We start from the raw sequence: 16806 nt of genomic DNA on the forward strand, positions 1-16806 counted from the left end.
GTAGAAAAGAAATTCAGTAAAAATATTTACAGTAAATGTCACTGGTGTGAAGAATCATGGATAACTTTTTCATATTTCTAAGTTTTCTTAGAAACTTAAAAATTTTTAATTACTTTTAAATACTGCATCTTATCAGTGGCACTCCTCGTTCCCGTGAAACCCGTCCAGAGTCCCAATCTATAAAACAGATAACAAGTTCAGGCCCTCGTTACTTTTTTTTCCATCTCAAGTCTCATTATCTTGCAATCCTCCCTTGACATGACATTTCTAAATTTATTCTCCTGCATATAATCTTATAATGCCCAGTTCCTAACTTTACAGACCCAATATCCTATTTTTAAAATATTTTGTAAATCCCTTTTACTATCTGAACTGATATTAGAATATTATCTGTGGGTATATATGTATGTAAAAACATGTACATATGTGGTATGTGTGTATATATGGGGCATAAATATATAGAGTATATGCTTGATATATATGCTACATACATTACATATATTATATATATATATTTCTAAATAAATTTTACGATGATATCATCTAATGTTTTGGTGGAAGTACTAAAATATTGCCATCAAAAACAATGAGAGTTTTAAAATGAAAAAAATAGTTCGTTCTTAATTATGCTAAAGCAGGGGAATAGCAGGTCAAATATGGATTCTGAGACATGGTTTCATAATTTCTCTTCTTAGCCCCTAACACTTTTCTTCTTTCATCCATTTTCCAACCAAAGTACAATCCTTGGACTGAAAAGTCTGAAGCGTTTGACTCCAGCGCAATGAGAAGATTGTTGCGGCCTGGAGGCATCTCCCCTGATCTGGGCAGAATTCTAACAGGGCTTTGGGAAATAGGATTTGGAAAGGATTTCAGCAGAGGAGACATACTTAGGTCAACTTCTATTTCCCTTCCTGAGTTAAAAATTAGTCAACCATTAGAATGAGGAGGAATTTTTTTTTTATAATTTGGCTACTCATAAACCAGATAAACTGATATTGAATAGCCTACACAATCTGGACCCATTTTTCCAAATTAATTTTCCAATGATCGGCAAAAACCCTGCTCTCCAACTAAATTGACTGAGTTCTACAAATGCCTTACATGTGTTTTGGAAAGAGGTTTGGAAATTGTGATAGAGCTTAAGTAGTGGCTCAATATAAACATGGCTTTTATTTGCATTAAATAATCCATGGTTTAAAGCAACACAAAATTTACATTGTAGGTTAGATTTCTGAAGGTGGGGCAACAGGGTAATATTAATATAACAGAAATACAGTAGTATATAAGATAAATGAGGAGGACAGTGGCCTTTCAATTCTCAACTGTAATGTACTGTTATTCCAATCATCATACAATTTTTAGTTAATAAGTGTTTTAAATCTTTATTTCATGTACCATAAATGCTTTGCTGTAGTAATTATATGATTTGCTATTTGCTCACAAGTATTGTTCTCTTGCCAATTCAGTTATGCTGAGTTTACGTTCCAGCCCACAGATGTGACAGGCGCCGGTCACTGAAATGTGAGTGGACATAATATTTGTCATATCTGAGCAGAAGCTCCAGTACAATTGCATTGTTTGCCCTGCCATTTCTTATTCCTGCGACCACACATGGGGAGGGGAAAGGCCCATGCAGAGAGAAGCTTCTCCTTTCATCTCAGTTTCCAAATGATAGAATTTTGGAGAGCATCTGAACCTGATCTATGGCCTAGAACCTCATCCAGCTCACTACAATCCAGTCAAACCCTAAACCCTCATGTCATAAGAACAATGTAAAAATATTGTTATTGTAAGCCATGGAAGTGTTGAGAATGCATTATTGCAGCAGAAGCTGACAGTTAAAATTACATTTTTTGTGTTAGTTTTGCGTTATTTTTTTACTGAAAAAACACTGAGAATGATCACCTGTTTCTAAATATAAGAAAACAGATATTTTCACCTGCTTAATACTAGAAATATATGTGGCACCTTTTTACATTAAATATTAAAATGATCAGTTAACTCTCTTCCTTGAGGATGCTTGGATGATCATGCTGCAGCTGCCCGCGTTTCCCAAAGGATGGTATTTTGGATGGATTTTGGATAGAAAGGAACTCCGAGCACAGCCTAGGATCCGGCTGGCCTGGCAGACCATGGTAGAGTTATTCTTCTTTGGGTGTTCTAGAGGGGATGAGATCGGAGGCAGGAGCCTGCCATTCTTCCAAAATTGTGTAGCTTTTGTATCTTACTGAAACCAGAAAAGCCAGTGTTCATGCTGCTTATCACTACCAGAACCAATAAGTAGAGACAGGGATTGAATCATTATGGGTGCTTCATTCAGCTGGCCAGAGATCAGAGAAGGTGCAGGTTATGTACCCTAACAGACCATCTTACACTCCACTTCGAACCAACCCTTTTTATAAGGAGAAGAAAAGTGTAGGGAAAAGTGTTGGGGGACTCAAATGTTGGAAAATTTTTAGCTTCAGGTAATAGCTAGCAAGCTCAATAATCGCTGGGTGTAAAAAGCTATTGTTCCAGGAACTGAAGGTATGACCCACCCTGACTCCAGGAGTCCATAAGCAGTTCCACCTGTGTGCCTCAGGGCACCCAGATGGTATCTGAGCCACTGTGCTCCAGGGTGAGACAGCCACCACCCAGGGCACTGCAGGACTCAGGTAAAGACCACCACCCAGAACACAGATGAAAGAACACTGAAGCTTTTTGTCTGATTAACTTTTTCCTCAAATTCCTTACCTACATTTTTCTTCTCCTTATAAAAAGGGTTGGTTTAAAATGAATTTAAGATGGTCTGTCAGGGTACAAACCCATCTTCTCGGATCACTGGCCATCTGAATGAAGCACCCACACAGATTTTTAAAAAAAGATGAATTGAAATTTTCAGTTTCTTCAGGTTGCTTTTATATTATAGCATCAAAATTTCTGTCAGTGATTGTCTTTTGAGATATGTATGTATACATATACATATACATATATCTGTGTGTATGTATATATATATATATAGAAAACTCTGATGTGCTAGATTAATTTATGGGTATATGTGTATACCCATAAATATGTGTATAGGTATATATACACATATACATATACATATGTATAGAGAGAGAGAGAGAGAGAAAACCCTGGTGTGCTATATTAATTTATGGGATTCTAAATTAAATGTTTAGTATTTTTTTCTTTATCCATGGCCTCCTAAATGAGTTCTTTATGCTTTGGTTCATTATTTTTTAAAAAGTGTCAGTTTAGCTACCCTAATTAAGTATGACCATTTGCTTAACCAAGTAATCTTAAGTGGCAAATATGCTCAAAACTATGGAAGAGATGTTTATTAATAAATTGTTTATAAATGCAATCAAATAGATCTCTAAATACTAATTTTAAAGACCAGGCTATTAGAGACTAGTCTTTTAATTCTTTTACTATAACATTCACACAATCATAGCCTTAAAAATAGGAACCATTTCTTGCATATTTTGAAGTACATCCAGAAATAAAATGATATAGACCTACTTAATGAGTATTTCATTAGCCATTATTTACAATTAAATAGATGCTTATCAAGAACAGCCAAGTGTCTGAAATTACTCCTTACTTACTGGCCAAAAAATTAGCTTGCCATTTTCCTGGATTCTTTCTCTGTTAGAGAAAAAGGCTCAGCAAGCCTCCTGCATCAGCTTGCCTTGCGCCAGATCCCACAGAGGGGATGCAAATGAGCATGACTGAAGCTTCCTCACACAGTGGTTACAATACAGGAGAGAAACTGAGTTTAGGGAACCTGAGTATTTTATAATGTTCAGTAATCATGCCTGCCCTTTCCTCTGGAGGAAGACACTGTGTCTGTTTTCCAAGGCTGTTTGCTATACAAACATCTTTGAAAAGAGTGTGAAACAAAGAAAGTTAGCACCTCTCATGCAGCAGGTGCAGAATCATGAAAGATTCACCGAGCATGGTCTCCCAACACACTTCCAAATATTTCTAAGTGGACTCAAATTAATATAAAATACATCAATAAAACTAATAATTTAAAATCCAAATTTTCAAGCTACAAGAAAATATTAATGAATATTTATTCAATATCTTGAGAGAGGAACTTTCTAAAATTAATATAAAAGATATTATGCCATAAAAGATTGATGGATTACACTACATAAAATTTAAATTTCAACACAGCAAACCACATAAGTAGTAATAAAAGACAAATGGCAGGCTGAGAAAATATTTACAATAAACATGATAGATAAGTGCTTAGTATTCTTACTGTAAAAAGAGGTCAAAAAGAACAAAATTATTCATCTCTTTTATCCCTAATAATGAACAGTTAAGTCACAAAAGAAGTTCAAGTAAACTATTAAAATTATTAACTCAATCAAAAATAACAATATTATTAATCAGCAAGTTACTATTCTTTGCCTGTCAAATTTATAAAGCATTTTTAATAATAATCATTTTTTAACTGTGTAATGAAATTAGAACTTCTCTCCTGCTGATGACAGATTCAAATGTTACAAGTTTTCTACAAAGCAAAGAATCATTATATCTCATTTTTAAATATTCTTAACTGATGATTTAGTAGCCCCTCCAGAAATAAACTACAAATATGAGTGAAGTTCCTTTCATTATTACAGGAGCATTATTTACAGGAGTAAATAATAAGAATAAATCTAAATGCATAAAATAAAGAACTGAGTAAATTATGGCAAATGTATTAAAAAGAATGAATATACATTATTTATATGAACCCATGTTTAATTCAGTATTTATCAAATTAAAGTTCATTGTTTTTACAACAAGCTTGAGAGAATGAGAAATTGTTAACAAGAGAACTTTTGAGAATACAAACCAAAGTATCATGCATTAGTTTTTATTTAGGTAGATAAGAGTTAGAAAATATATACCACAAAAATACATTGAAATCTAAAATAAAATAAACTATCCTTAATCCTAATCTTTTCCAAATCTATTTACTTAATATGTCAACTATCTTAATTCTATGTACAGAATATATATTGTAGAATTGTATACCTGAAATGTGTATTATTTTATTAACCGATGCCACCCCTAAAAATACAATTAAAATAAAATAAAATACCAAACATCTTATTCTAATATTAAACTTTTAAAAATGTTTTAATGAACTCTTGCCATTTTTCATTAACATTATACATGCTAAAGAAAATGCTACTTGAAAAAAATTTGTTACAGAAAATGGTGTGTGTTGGCTTAAAATTCTAAACTTTAAAATTGATTTATTGGGTCAAGATGGTGGTATAGGCAAACATGGCTTGCTTTTTAACACAACCACATCAAAATTACAACTAAAATACAGAACAACCATCACTCACAACCATCAGAAATAGAGTTGAATGGAAGTCTGACTACAATGGAATTAAAGAAATCACATCCATCCAGACTGAGTCGGCAAGCTGGTGCCAGATCTGAGACTCCATCAACCTGACTAACACTGCTTGAGCCACCTTGGAGACCCCCAAAGACTCCGCTCCACCCAATTTACAGGCCCACCCAAGCTACTTTTCCATATGAAAGGCTGATCTTGGCTCATGCTTCACAACTTCCTAAATCCTCTCAAACCAGCAACAGCCAGCCTCATGGAGACCCAGGTCCAGCACTAGCAGCAGCCAGATTAAAATTCCAGTTTGGCTTTCCCTGGGAATCTCCAGCACAAGTCACAGCCATCTCAGATTGCTTTATAGCTCAGGTAGGGTGGGCCCAGGCAAAATACAGATGGGGGCTGGCCTTGGCCTGCACCACCCAGGAAACCCCAGGTCTAGCATACCCAGTGGACAGCTACAGACCACATAGGAGCACCACTACCTTGCCCCTGCACAGCTGATCCTCCATGGAGGGCAGAGATTGGTGGTCAGTGGTCACAGCCAGTCCTTGCAGCTGACTGGCCTGGATAAATCCTTCCCATTTCTCTGCCAAGAGCTACCAAGGCTCAACTAAAAAAGGATGGTTTACTCAGTGCACATAAAGGGCATACCTCAAGTACATGGCTTAGGTAATAGGGGAGGCTGTGTCACTGGACCCTACAGAACACCTACTGTTGAGAACTGTCCTGCCTGGTTTCAGAAGCTGTAATCTCACCAACAGGTGAAAACTCCCCATGGCTAGGGGAACTTGAGACCATAAGCCACCAAGGAGACAAAACTTATCCTCCCAGCGGAGGCACAGCCTCTGCCCCCTTTACTTCACCCTGCTTGGCCACTGGAGGATGGTTGGATAGTCAACAACGGATAAGATTTCTCAAGGAAGGAACAACCTAAGACAGGCACAGTTGCAAAGGGGCCATCAGGAAAGGGATTAGGGGGTTGTGGAGGAGGACAAAAGACCCTCACCCCTCAGCTTTATCATTGCCTGAGTCCTAATTCTATCTGTAAAAAGTCTCCTGATCTCTTGTCTTCCTTGCCTCCCCCACCTGATTCAGGCCTGAAACAATGCCAAAGGAGGGTGCAGCCCTGTGCCAGAGCCAGCAATCAGGTGGGGGAATCAGGCCTAAGAAATAATGTATAAAGTCCTGTGAAACCTGCTTTGCTAAGAATGCTCTCAATTTAAATGTTAAGGGTCCAAGCACAAAATAAGTTTATTTCCCAAGGTTTTACAACCTTTTGGTGTCACCCTGTCTACCAGACACTGACTAAAAAGATCCCCATGATCCCAGAAATGTTATCTGTAAACCATACCTCCTTTCTTTTGATATGCATTCCTATGCAAGTCAAACTCAATAAAAGCCCATTGAGAGAGACACTCGAGACCTTTCTTCTCTGAGAAAGAAGGCTTACTTATGGTCAGTCTTTCCTCCCGAAGCAGATCATGTCCTGGTAGACTTATTTTCAACCATGGTGGCTGGGAGGGCTCTGCGGGATGGAATACCCCTGCAACCTACTACATTACGGCACACTACCAAGACACAGAGTCAAAGCAGCTCTACCTAATACATAGAAACAAATACAGGGAAGCTGTCAAAAAGAGTAGACAAAGAAACATGGCCCAAATGAAAGAACAGATTGAAACTCCAGAGAAAGAACTAAACAAGTGGAGATAAGCAATCTATCTGATGCAGAGTTCAAACACTGGTTATGAAGTTGCTCAGGGAACTTAGTGAGGACCTCAATGGCATAAAGAATATCCAGTCAGAAACAAAAAACACACTAATTGAAATAAAGAACAATTTACAGGGAAACAACAGTAGAGTGGATGAAGCTGAGACTCAAATCAATGGTTCGGAACATAAGTAAGCAAAAAACAACCAATCAGAACAACAAAAAGAAAAAGGAATTCAAAGAAAAGAGGACAGTGTAAGCAACCTCTGGGACAACTTCAAGATGTCCAACATTCACATCATAGGGGAACCAGAAGGAGAAGAGAAAGAGCAAGAAATTGAACATCTACTTGAAAAAATAATAAAAGAAAACATCCCTAATTTGGTGAAGGAAATAGACATGTTAGTCTAGGAATCACAGAGAGTCACAAAGAAGATGCAAAGACACACCATAAGACACATCACACTCCAAGACACATCATAATTAAAATGCCAAAGATTAAAGATAAAGAGAGAATCTTAAAAGCAGCAGGATGAAAGCAGATAACTACCTATAAAGGAGTTCCCATAAGACTGTCAGCTGATTTCTCAAAAAAAACCGCAGGCTAGAAGGATTGTCAAGGCATGTTCAAAGTCATGGAAAACAGGAACCTACAGCCAAGATTGCTCTACCCATGAAAGATATCATTTAAAATCAAAGAGCATATAAAGAGCTTCCCAGACAAGTAAAAACTAAAGGAGTTCATCATTACCAAACAATAATTAATGAAATGGTAAAGGGACTCTTTTAAGAGAACAAAGATCAAAACTGTGAACAATAAGGTAGCAATAAATATATATCTATCAACAATTGAATCTAAAAACAAACTAAGCAAACAAGAAGAACAGAGACAGAATCATGGATATAAAGAACATTTAGATAGTTGTCAGATGGGAGGGGGTTGCGGGGAATAATGGGTGAAGAGGTGAGGGGATTAAGAAATACAAATAGATAGTTACAGAATAGCCATAGGGATGTAAAATATAATATAGGAAATGGAGTAGCCAAAGAACTTCTGAGCATGAACAGTGGTGTGTAGATGGCCTCAGTGTGTGAGGAGTGCTGGGTGGAGGGGGCAAAGGAGGAAATATCAGGACAACTATAACAGCATAATCAATAAATTATAATTTAAAAAATTGATTTTATTGAGTTGGATCTAAGATGGTGGCAGAGTAGGTGGAAGTTACACTAACCTCCTGCCAGGACCAAACTGGAATTACAATTAAATTATAGGAAAACCATCCTGGATAACCAACTGAACACTAGCTGGAGAGAAGCCTTATAACCATGAACTTACGGAAGAAACCACACCACCAAAACAAAATTGGTAAAAACTGTGGAGGCACGAGAGGGCTAGCTGGGCTCCCAAGAGCAGCAACTGAATCTCCAGAGGGATATTTCACTGGTCAGGGGGTGTTCCCCTGGGAAGTGTGTGATCTAAATCCCAGCTGGGCTGCCTAGCTTGCAGCACCAGAACTGGAAAAGAAACCCAAATAACATTCAGCTGTAAAAAGCAGTGGGGTTTCAGTCCACCAGGAAGAGATGGAAAGAGATGCAGAGAGTCTCAAAGGGCGAAATACAAAGTTTTGTCTGCAGCCACTTACCCTGGGCTCTGGCAAAGGGAGGGCAGGAGAGACTAGAGCCACATAAGGATGTCTGGGGTTGATAGCTCCAGTGAGAGAGCTGAAGGGTCAACAGCCAGGACCCTGTGCTGAGTCATTCCCCATACTGCAGAAGTCATCTTTCTCAGGTAGAGCACCACCTCTATGCAGCATCAACCTGAAGGGAAGCAATAGCCCCACTCTTAGGAATCGCTCTCACCCCTCCCTGTGGAGATGAAGCCAGGCTGCTGAGGAGTACAACTGGAGGCTATTTTGGTGGTTAAGCCTACAGAAAGCCTGCAGGTGAATGCAAGATCTCTGGGAGCTCTGAGACATTAGCTGACCCTCCCCCAGGCTGGGTGCTAGTAAAAGCCAATTTTAGTGTGTAGCTAGGTTCTTTCTGCATAACAAAGACTGGGAAACAATAAAAAAGGCCCAACAGAGCAAGCCACAGACTGTATATCTCTGATAGCTCTAACCAGTTGCCCAGGGCCAGTCACAGATATCATGTGACACAGGTCTCCACCAAAGTGTTTTCGGACCTACCTGACACATATAAACAAACAAACACAAAAAGTCAGCCAAAAAGAGAAGACAAAAAACAAGCATTAAATGAAAACACAAGAGGATTCTCCAGAAGAAGAACTAAATGAAATGGAGGTAAGAAATTTATCTGATAGAGAGTTTAGAATAATGATTATAAGGATGCTCAATAGCATGAAAAAGGACTGAGAAACAATAAAAAAAAGGACCAATCAGAAATAAAGAATACAATATCTGAAATAAATAATACACTGGAAGGAATAGATAGTAGGTTAGATGAAGCAGGGGATTAAATCAGCTATTTGGAAGACAAGTAGAAAAAAAAAAAAATACCCAAGATGAGCAGCAAAAAGAAAAAAGAATTTTTTAAAATGAGGAGAGTTTAATAAATCTTTCCAACAACAAGAAGTATAACAACATCCACATCATGGGGATACCAGAAGGAGAGGAGAGTGAGTGAGGGATTGAGAAACTATTTGAAGAAATAATGACTGAAAACTTCCCTAATGTGATGAAGAAAAAAGACACACAACTCCAGAAAGCACAGAGAGTCCCAAACAAGAATAAGATCCACAATCAGAAAAATCATAATTAAAATGGCAAACCTTAAAGGAGAAAAATTTAAAAACCACAAAAGAAAAGCAGTTAGTTACCTATAAGAGAGCTCTCATTAGATTGTCACCTGATTTCTTAACAGAAACACTACAGGCCGGGAGAGATTGACATGAAATATTCAAGGTGATGAAAAGCAAGGACCTACAATGAGGATACTTTACCCAGTAAGGCTATAATTTAAAATTGAAGGAGAAAAAAAGAGATTCCCAGACATGAAATACTAAAAGAGTTCACTACTACCAAACCAATATTGCAACAGATGTTAAAGGGCTTAGAAGAAGGGGGGGGGGGGAGGGGAGGGAGGGGGGAGAGGAGGGAGGAGGAGGAGGAGGAGAAAAAGAGTTTAAAATAAAATGGCAGCAAATAAGTATCTATCAATAATCACTTTAAATGTAAATGGCTTACATGCTCAAATCAAAAGACATAGGGTATCTGAATAGGTAGGAAAATAAGACCCATGTATGTGTTTTCTCCAAGACAAACCTCAGAACAAAAGATACACACAGACTAAAAGGAAAGAGATGGTAAAAAAAAAAAAAAACATTTCATGCAAATGGAAAAGAGAAAAATGCTGGGGTAGCAGTACTTATATCTGACAAAATAGCCTTTAAAACCAAGGCTATAGTAAGAGACATAAAAGGACACTACATAATGATAAAGGGAATGATCCAACAAGAGAATATAACCCTAGTAAACATTCACACACCCAACATTGGAACATCTACTGTGTAAAGCAAATCTTGATGGACATAAAGGGAGAGACTGACAGAAATACAGTCATAATAGGGAATTTCAACACCGCTTTGACTTCAGTGGATAGATCTTCCAGACAGAAAACCAAAAAGGAACCAGCAACCTTAAATGACACACTAGATCAAATTGACTTAATTGATATCTTCAGAGCATTATTCCTCAAAGCAGCAGAATATACATTCTTTTCAAGTACACATAAAACATTTTTATAAGATAAACCACATATTATGACACAAAACAAAACTCAACCAATTTAGGAAAATTGAAATCATATCAAGCATCTCCTCTGACCATAATGCTATAAACTAGAAAACACTCACAGGAAGAAAACTTAAAAACAGACAAAGACATAGAAATTAAATAACATATTAAACAGTGAGTGGGTCAACAGTGTGATCAGGGGAGAAATCAACAGATACTTGAAACAAATGAAAATGAGAGCACAACAATCCAAAATGTGTGGGACACAGGGAAAGCAATCCTAAGAGGGAAATTCATAGCGTTACAGCCATTCTCAAAAAAAGGAAAAGCTCAAATAAACAACCTAACTTCACACTTAAAGGAACTTGAAAAATAACCACAAACAAAGCCTAAAGTGAGTGGAAGGAAGAAAATAATAATCACAGCAGAAATCAATGAAATAGAGTCTAATACAAAGATCAATGAATTCAAGAGCTGGTGCTTTGAAAAGATAAACAAGTTTGACAAATTTTTAGCCAGACTCATCCATAAAAGAGAGAGGACCCAAATAAATAAAATCAGAAATGAAAAAGGAGAAGTAACTAACACCAAAGGAATACAAAGGATTGTAAGAAAATGCTACCAATAACTATATGCCAAAAAACTGGACAACCTGAATGAAATGGATAAATTCCTAGAAACATACAATATTCCAAAACTAAATCAGGAAGAATCAGAGTTTGACTAGACAGATTACCCCTAATGAAATTGCAACAGTAATCAAAAACTCCCAACAAACAAGACCCCTCGACCAGATGTTTGCACAAGTGAATTTTACCAAACATTTTGAGAACTAACACCTCTCATTCTCAAATTATTCCAAAAAAGTACAAGAGGAGGGAAGACTCCAAAGCTCATTTTCCAAGGCCAGCATTACCCTAATTCTAAATCCAAATAACAACACTACAAAAAAAAGAAAATTATAGGCCAATATCCCTAATGAACATAAATGCTAAAATCCTCAACAAAATATTAGTAAACCAAATAAAGCAAAACATCAAAAAGATCATACACCATGATCAAGTGGGACTTATTTCAGGTATGCAAGTTCTGTACAACATTCACAAATCAATAAATGTTATATACCACATAAACAAAATGAAGGATAAAACTACATGATCGTATCAATAGATATATGAAAAAACATTTGATAAAATCCAGTACCCATTTATGGTAAAAACTCTGAGAAAAGTGAGAATAGAAGGAGCATACCTAAATACAACAGCCAACATAATAAAGGCCATATATGAGAAACCCACTGCCATAATCATACTCAACTAGCAAAAACCACAAGCCTTGCCATTAAGATCAGGAACAAGACAAGGATGCTTGCTTCCACCTGTCTTATTCAACATAGTATTGGAAGTCCTAAAAGTCCTAGCCATAATAATCAGAGAAGAAAGGAAAGAAGAAGTAAAACTGACATTATTTGCAGATGACATGATACTGTACATAGGAACCCTAAAGATTCTGCCAAGAAACTACTAGAACTGATGAATGAATTTAGCAAATTAGCAGGATATAAAATTAATACCTGGAAATCATTTGACTATCCATATGCCAATAATGAACTATAGGAAAGAGAAATTAAGAAAATGATCCAAATCAAAATTACTTCAAAAAGAATTAAATACCCAGGATAAATCTAAATAAGTATGTAAAAGCCCTGTATTTGGAAAATTAAAAAGCACTGAAGTAGATTTTGAAGAAGGTAAAATAAGTGGAAGCATATTGCATGTTCATGGATAGGAAGAATTAACATCATTGAAATAGCCATACTACCTAAAGCAATCTGTAGATTCAGTGCAATTCCTATCAAGATACCAATGACGTAGTTCACAGAAATAGACCAAATATTTTAAAAATTTATATGGAACCACAAAAGGCCCCACACAGCAACAGCAATTCTGAGAAAGAAGAACAAAGTTGGAGGAATCACACTACCTAATGTGAAACTATACTATAAGTCCATAGTATTCAAAACAGCATGGCACTGGTATAAAAACAGACACATGGATCAATGGAATAGAATAGAAAACCCAGAAATGAATCCACTCTTTTATAAACAATTAGTGTCTACAGAGGAAACTAGCACATGCAATAAACTTGATAGTTTACTCAATAAATGGTGTTGGGAAAATTGAACAGCTGTGTAAAAAAAAATAATAATGAAATTAGACCACCTTCCTATACCACACACAAGAATAAATTCAAAATGGATCAAAGACTTAACTGTTAAACCCAAAACCATAAAAATTCCTGAGGAAGTAGTCAATAAAGTCTCAGATATTGCTCATAGTGATATTTTTCAGATATATCACCTCATGCAAGGGAAACAGAAAAAAATGAGACTACAACAAACTAAAAAGTTTCTGTAGTGCAAAGGAAATCATCAACAAAATTTTTAAAAGAGCACATAATGGGAGAACATATTCACCAATACATCTGATAAAGGGTTAATTTCCAAAATTTATACAGAACTTACAAAACTCAACACCAAAAAACCCCCAAACAACCCAGTTTTAAAAATTGGCAAAGGTCCTGTATAGACAGGTCTCCAAAGAGGATATACTGATAACCAAAAGGCGTATGAAAAGATGTCCAATGTCACTACTCAACGAGAAATGCAAATTAAAACCACAGGGAGATGTCACCTCACAGTGGTCAGAACGGCCATCATCAATAAGTCAACAAAGAAGTGCTGATTAGAATGTGGAGAAAGAGGAACACCTTTGCACTATTTGTGGGAATGCAGACTGGTGCAGCCGCTGTAGAAAGCAGTACGAAGTTGCCTCAGAAAATTAAATGGAACTGCCTTATAACCCAGCAATTCCAATTCTGGGAATTTATGCAAAGAAGGTCAAAACACTAACTCAAAAAAATATAAGCACCTCTATGTTCATTACAGCATTATTTAGAATAGCCAAGATTTGGAAGTAGCCCATGTGTCAATCTGTAGAGGAGTAGATAAAACAACTATAGGACATTTTCACAGTGGAATACTACTCAGTCATAAAAAAGAAGAAAATCTTACCCTTTGCAACAGCATGGATGGACCTGGAAAACATTATGGTAAATTAAAATAAGCCAATCAGAAAAAAATAAATACCATATGATTTCACTCATGTGTGGAATCTAATGAACAAAGTGAACTAATAAGCAAAACAGAGGCACACTTATAGATAGAGAACAGGCTGACAGCTCTGAGGGAGGGGTCATGAGTGGAAGGATCAAGCAAAAAAGAAAAAGGACTCATCTACATGTGTGTGGTGATTACAGGAGGTGAGGAGTAGGTGGAGGTAGAAGAGGGTATAAGAGGGACAAACGGTAATGGAAAAAAATACAATACAATACAAAGAAGAAAAATAAAATTGATTTTATTTACTGACTTAGTGATAATTATTATAACCACACTGGTCTAGTTATGTGTATTCTAACAGTGTGAAAGATTTTGCAGACCTTAGAAATAAGAATATGTAAAAGTTTTACGTCCTTGTGAAAACAATTAAATGTGACTGTGATAAAGAAAACAATGAAGAATGTGACGTTTCCATTACAGAAGAATATTTATGATATCTCAATGACATATAAAATTATTTATGATATAATGTTATGTGAAAAAAAGATTAAAATTATAAAATATCAGATGTATCTATTGAAAAATATACCTGACATAGTATCAGAAAGGAGCACCTCCTTTATTAGCAATTGCAAATATAATTTCTTATTGTAGGAATATTTGTCTTTGTATACTTTATATTTTACCCTTTTATATAGAGCAAAAAATATTATTAGAAGTTTTTTTAACAATTCAAAGTATATCAGTTTCAAAGTTCTACTCTATGCAAAAGATGATAACATACCATCATACCTTGTGTTTTGAGAACTCCTCCCCAACCCAAGTCCTGCTTAATTTCTCTTCCAAAAAGTTTTGTGGTGCCTAAAAGTCTCCCATTGGTGTATACTTTTCCCCAAATGTGTAAATACCTCCCCCAAAAGATAAATATCTCTAGTTATATCCAACAAATTAAACTGAGCCATAATAATACAGTACTAATATACCAGGTGTTTTAATTTGATGGGTGAAACATGGAGCAGAGTTAAGAATCAAACGGAGGAAGTATCACTAATGATGAAAGACCCCGGAAAGGTGTGGCGATGAGCATCAACAATGAGTTTTGCCTCTTCCCAATTTTAGCTACAACTGTCACTGACAACTTATTCAAACATATTACACTACAGGATAATCTAATAGATTGCTAGACTGGTGACTATGACTGTAGTCATGTCTTTAAAAAAAAATTATGAGTGGCCCTCTAGGTCTACATTTACCATATTAATTACATAAAAACAAAATTGGATGATGTATCTTACTGTTTTTTGTACTGGCAGTTATATTGAACATAAATCAGTGTGTTATCAATGTTTTAAAATGTAGATTTAGTTATATTGCTATGCATTGTTTCCTACTGATGTTGTAACAAATTACCACAAATTCAGTAGCTTAAAACAACACAAGTTTATTATCTTACAGTTCTGGAGATCAGAAGTCCAAAATCAGCCTCACTGTACTAAAAGTCAAGGTGTCAACAAGGTTGGTTCCTTCTGGAAACTCTAGGGGAGAATATGGTCTTTGCTTCGTACAGCTTCTGGAGGCTGCCACCACTCCTTGGCTTGTTGACACATCACTCCAACCTCTGCTCTTGTCACATCACGGTTTCTAATTTTGATCTTCTTAACTCCCATTATAAGGATGCTTATAACTATGTTTACTCAACCCAGATAAACCAGGATAATCTCACCATCTCCAGAACCATAATTTAATCACATTTGCATAATCCTTTTTGTAATCTACAGTAACATATTCATGAGTTTCAGGAATTTGGATGTGGGCAACTTCAGAGAACCATTATTCTGTCTACCATACTCTAGTATAAGTATTACCAAAGAACTTACTTGTGTTTTATTTCTATGAAACTAATTACAGAGATATAAACAATATTATAACTCTATTGACAACTGAGTAAAATCTAGTATCTTTTCATTGAATCAAATACATCATCAATATTTTTAAATAGTATAAAATAAGTTTTAGAGAATGTTGTCATTTATGGACCTGAGATGTGTCAGAAAGTGCATAAAATAATTTTTTTTTTGAATTCTTTTTTTTTTAATATATTTATTGATTATGCTATTACAGTTGTCCCATTTCCCCCCCCACTCCACTCCATCCTGCCCACCCCCCTCCCTCCCACATTCCCCCCCCATAGTTCATGTCCATGGGTCAAACTTATAAGTTCTTTGGCTTCTACATTTCCTACACTATTTTTACCCTCCCCCTGTCTATTTTCCACCTATCATCTATGCTACTTATTCTCTGTACCTTTACCCCCCTCTCCCCCTCCCACTCCCTTATTGACAACCCTCATGTTCTAGTTGTTTGCCTAGTTTGCTCTCGTTTTTGTTTTATGTGTGGTCGTTAATAACTGTGAGTTTGGTGTCATTTTTACTGTTCCTATTTTTGATCTTTTTCTTAGGTAACTCCCTTTAACATTTCATATAATAAGGGCTTGGTGATGATGAGCCTCTTCAACTTGACCTTATCTGAGAAGCACTTTATCCTCCCTTCCATTCTAAATGATAGCTTTGCTGGATATAGTAATCTTGGACGTAGGTCCTTGCGTTTAATCTTGGGTAATGTAATTATGATGTGTCTTGTTGTGTTCCTCCTTGGGTCCAGCTTCTTTGGGACTCTCTGAGCTTCCTGGACTTCCCGGAAGTCTATTTCCTTTGCCAGATCGGGGAAGTTCTCCATTATTTGTTCAAATAAGTTTTCAATTTTTTGTTCTTCCTCTTCTCCTTCTGGCACCCCTATAATTCGGATGTTGGAACGTTTCAAGGTGTCCTGGAGGTTCCTAAGCCTCTCCTCATTTTTCCAAGTTCTTGTTTCTTCATTC

This window comes from Desmodus rotundus, chromosome 11 (assembly GCF_022682495.2).
Source record: "Desmodus rotundus isolate HL8 chromosome 11, HLdesRot8A.1, whole genome shotgun sequence".
In the NCBI taxonomy this organism is placed as follows: Eukaryota; Metazoa; Chordata; class Mammalia; order Chiroptera; family Phyllostomidae; genus Desmodus; species Desmodus rotundus.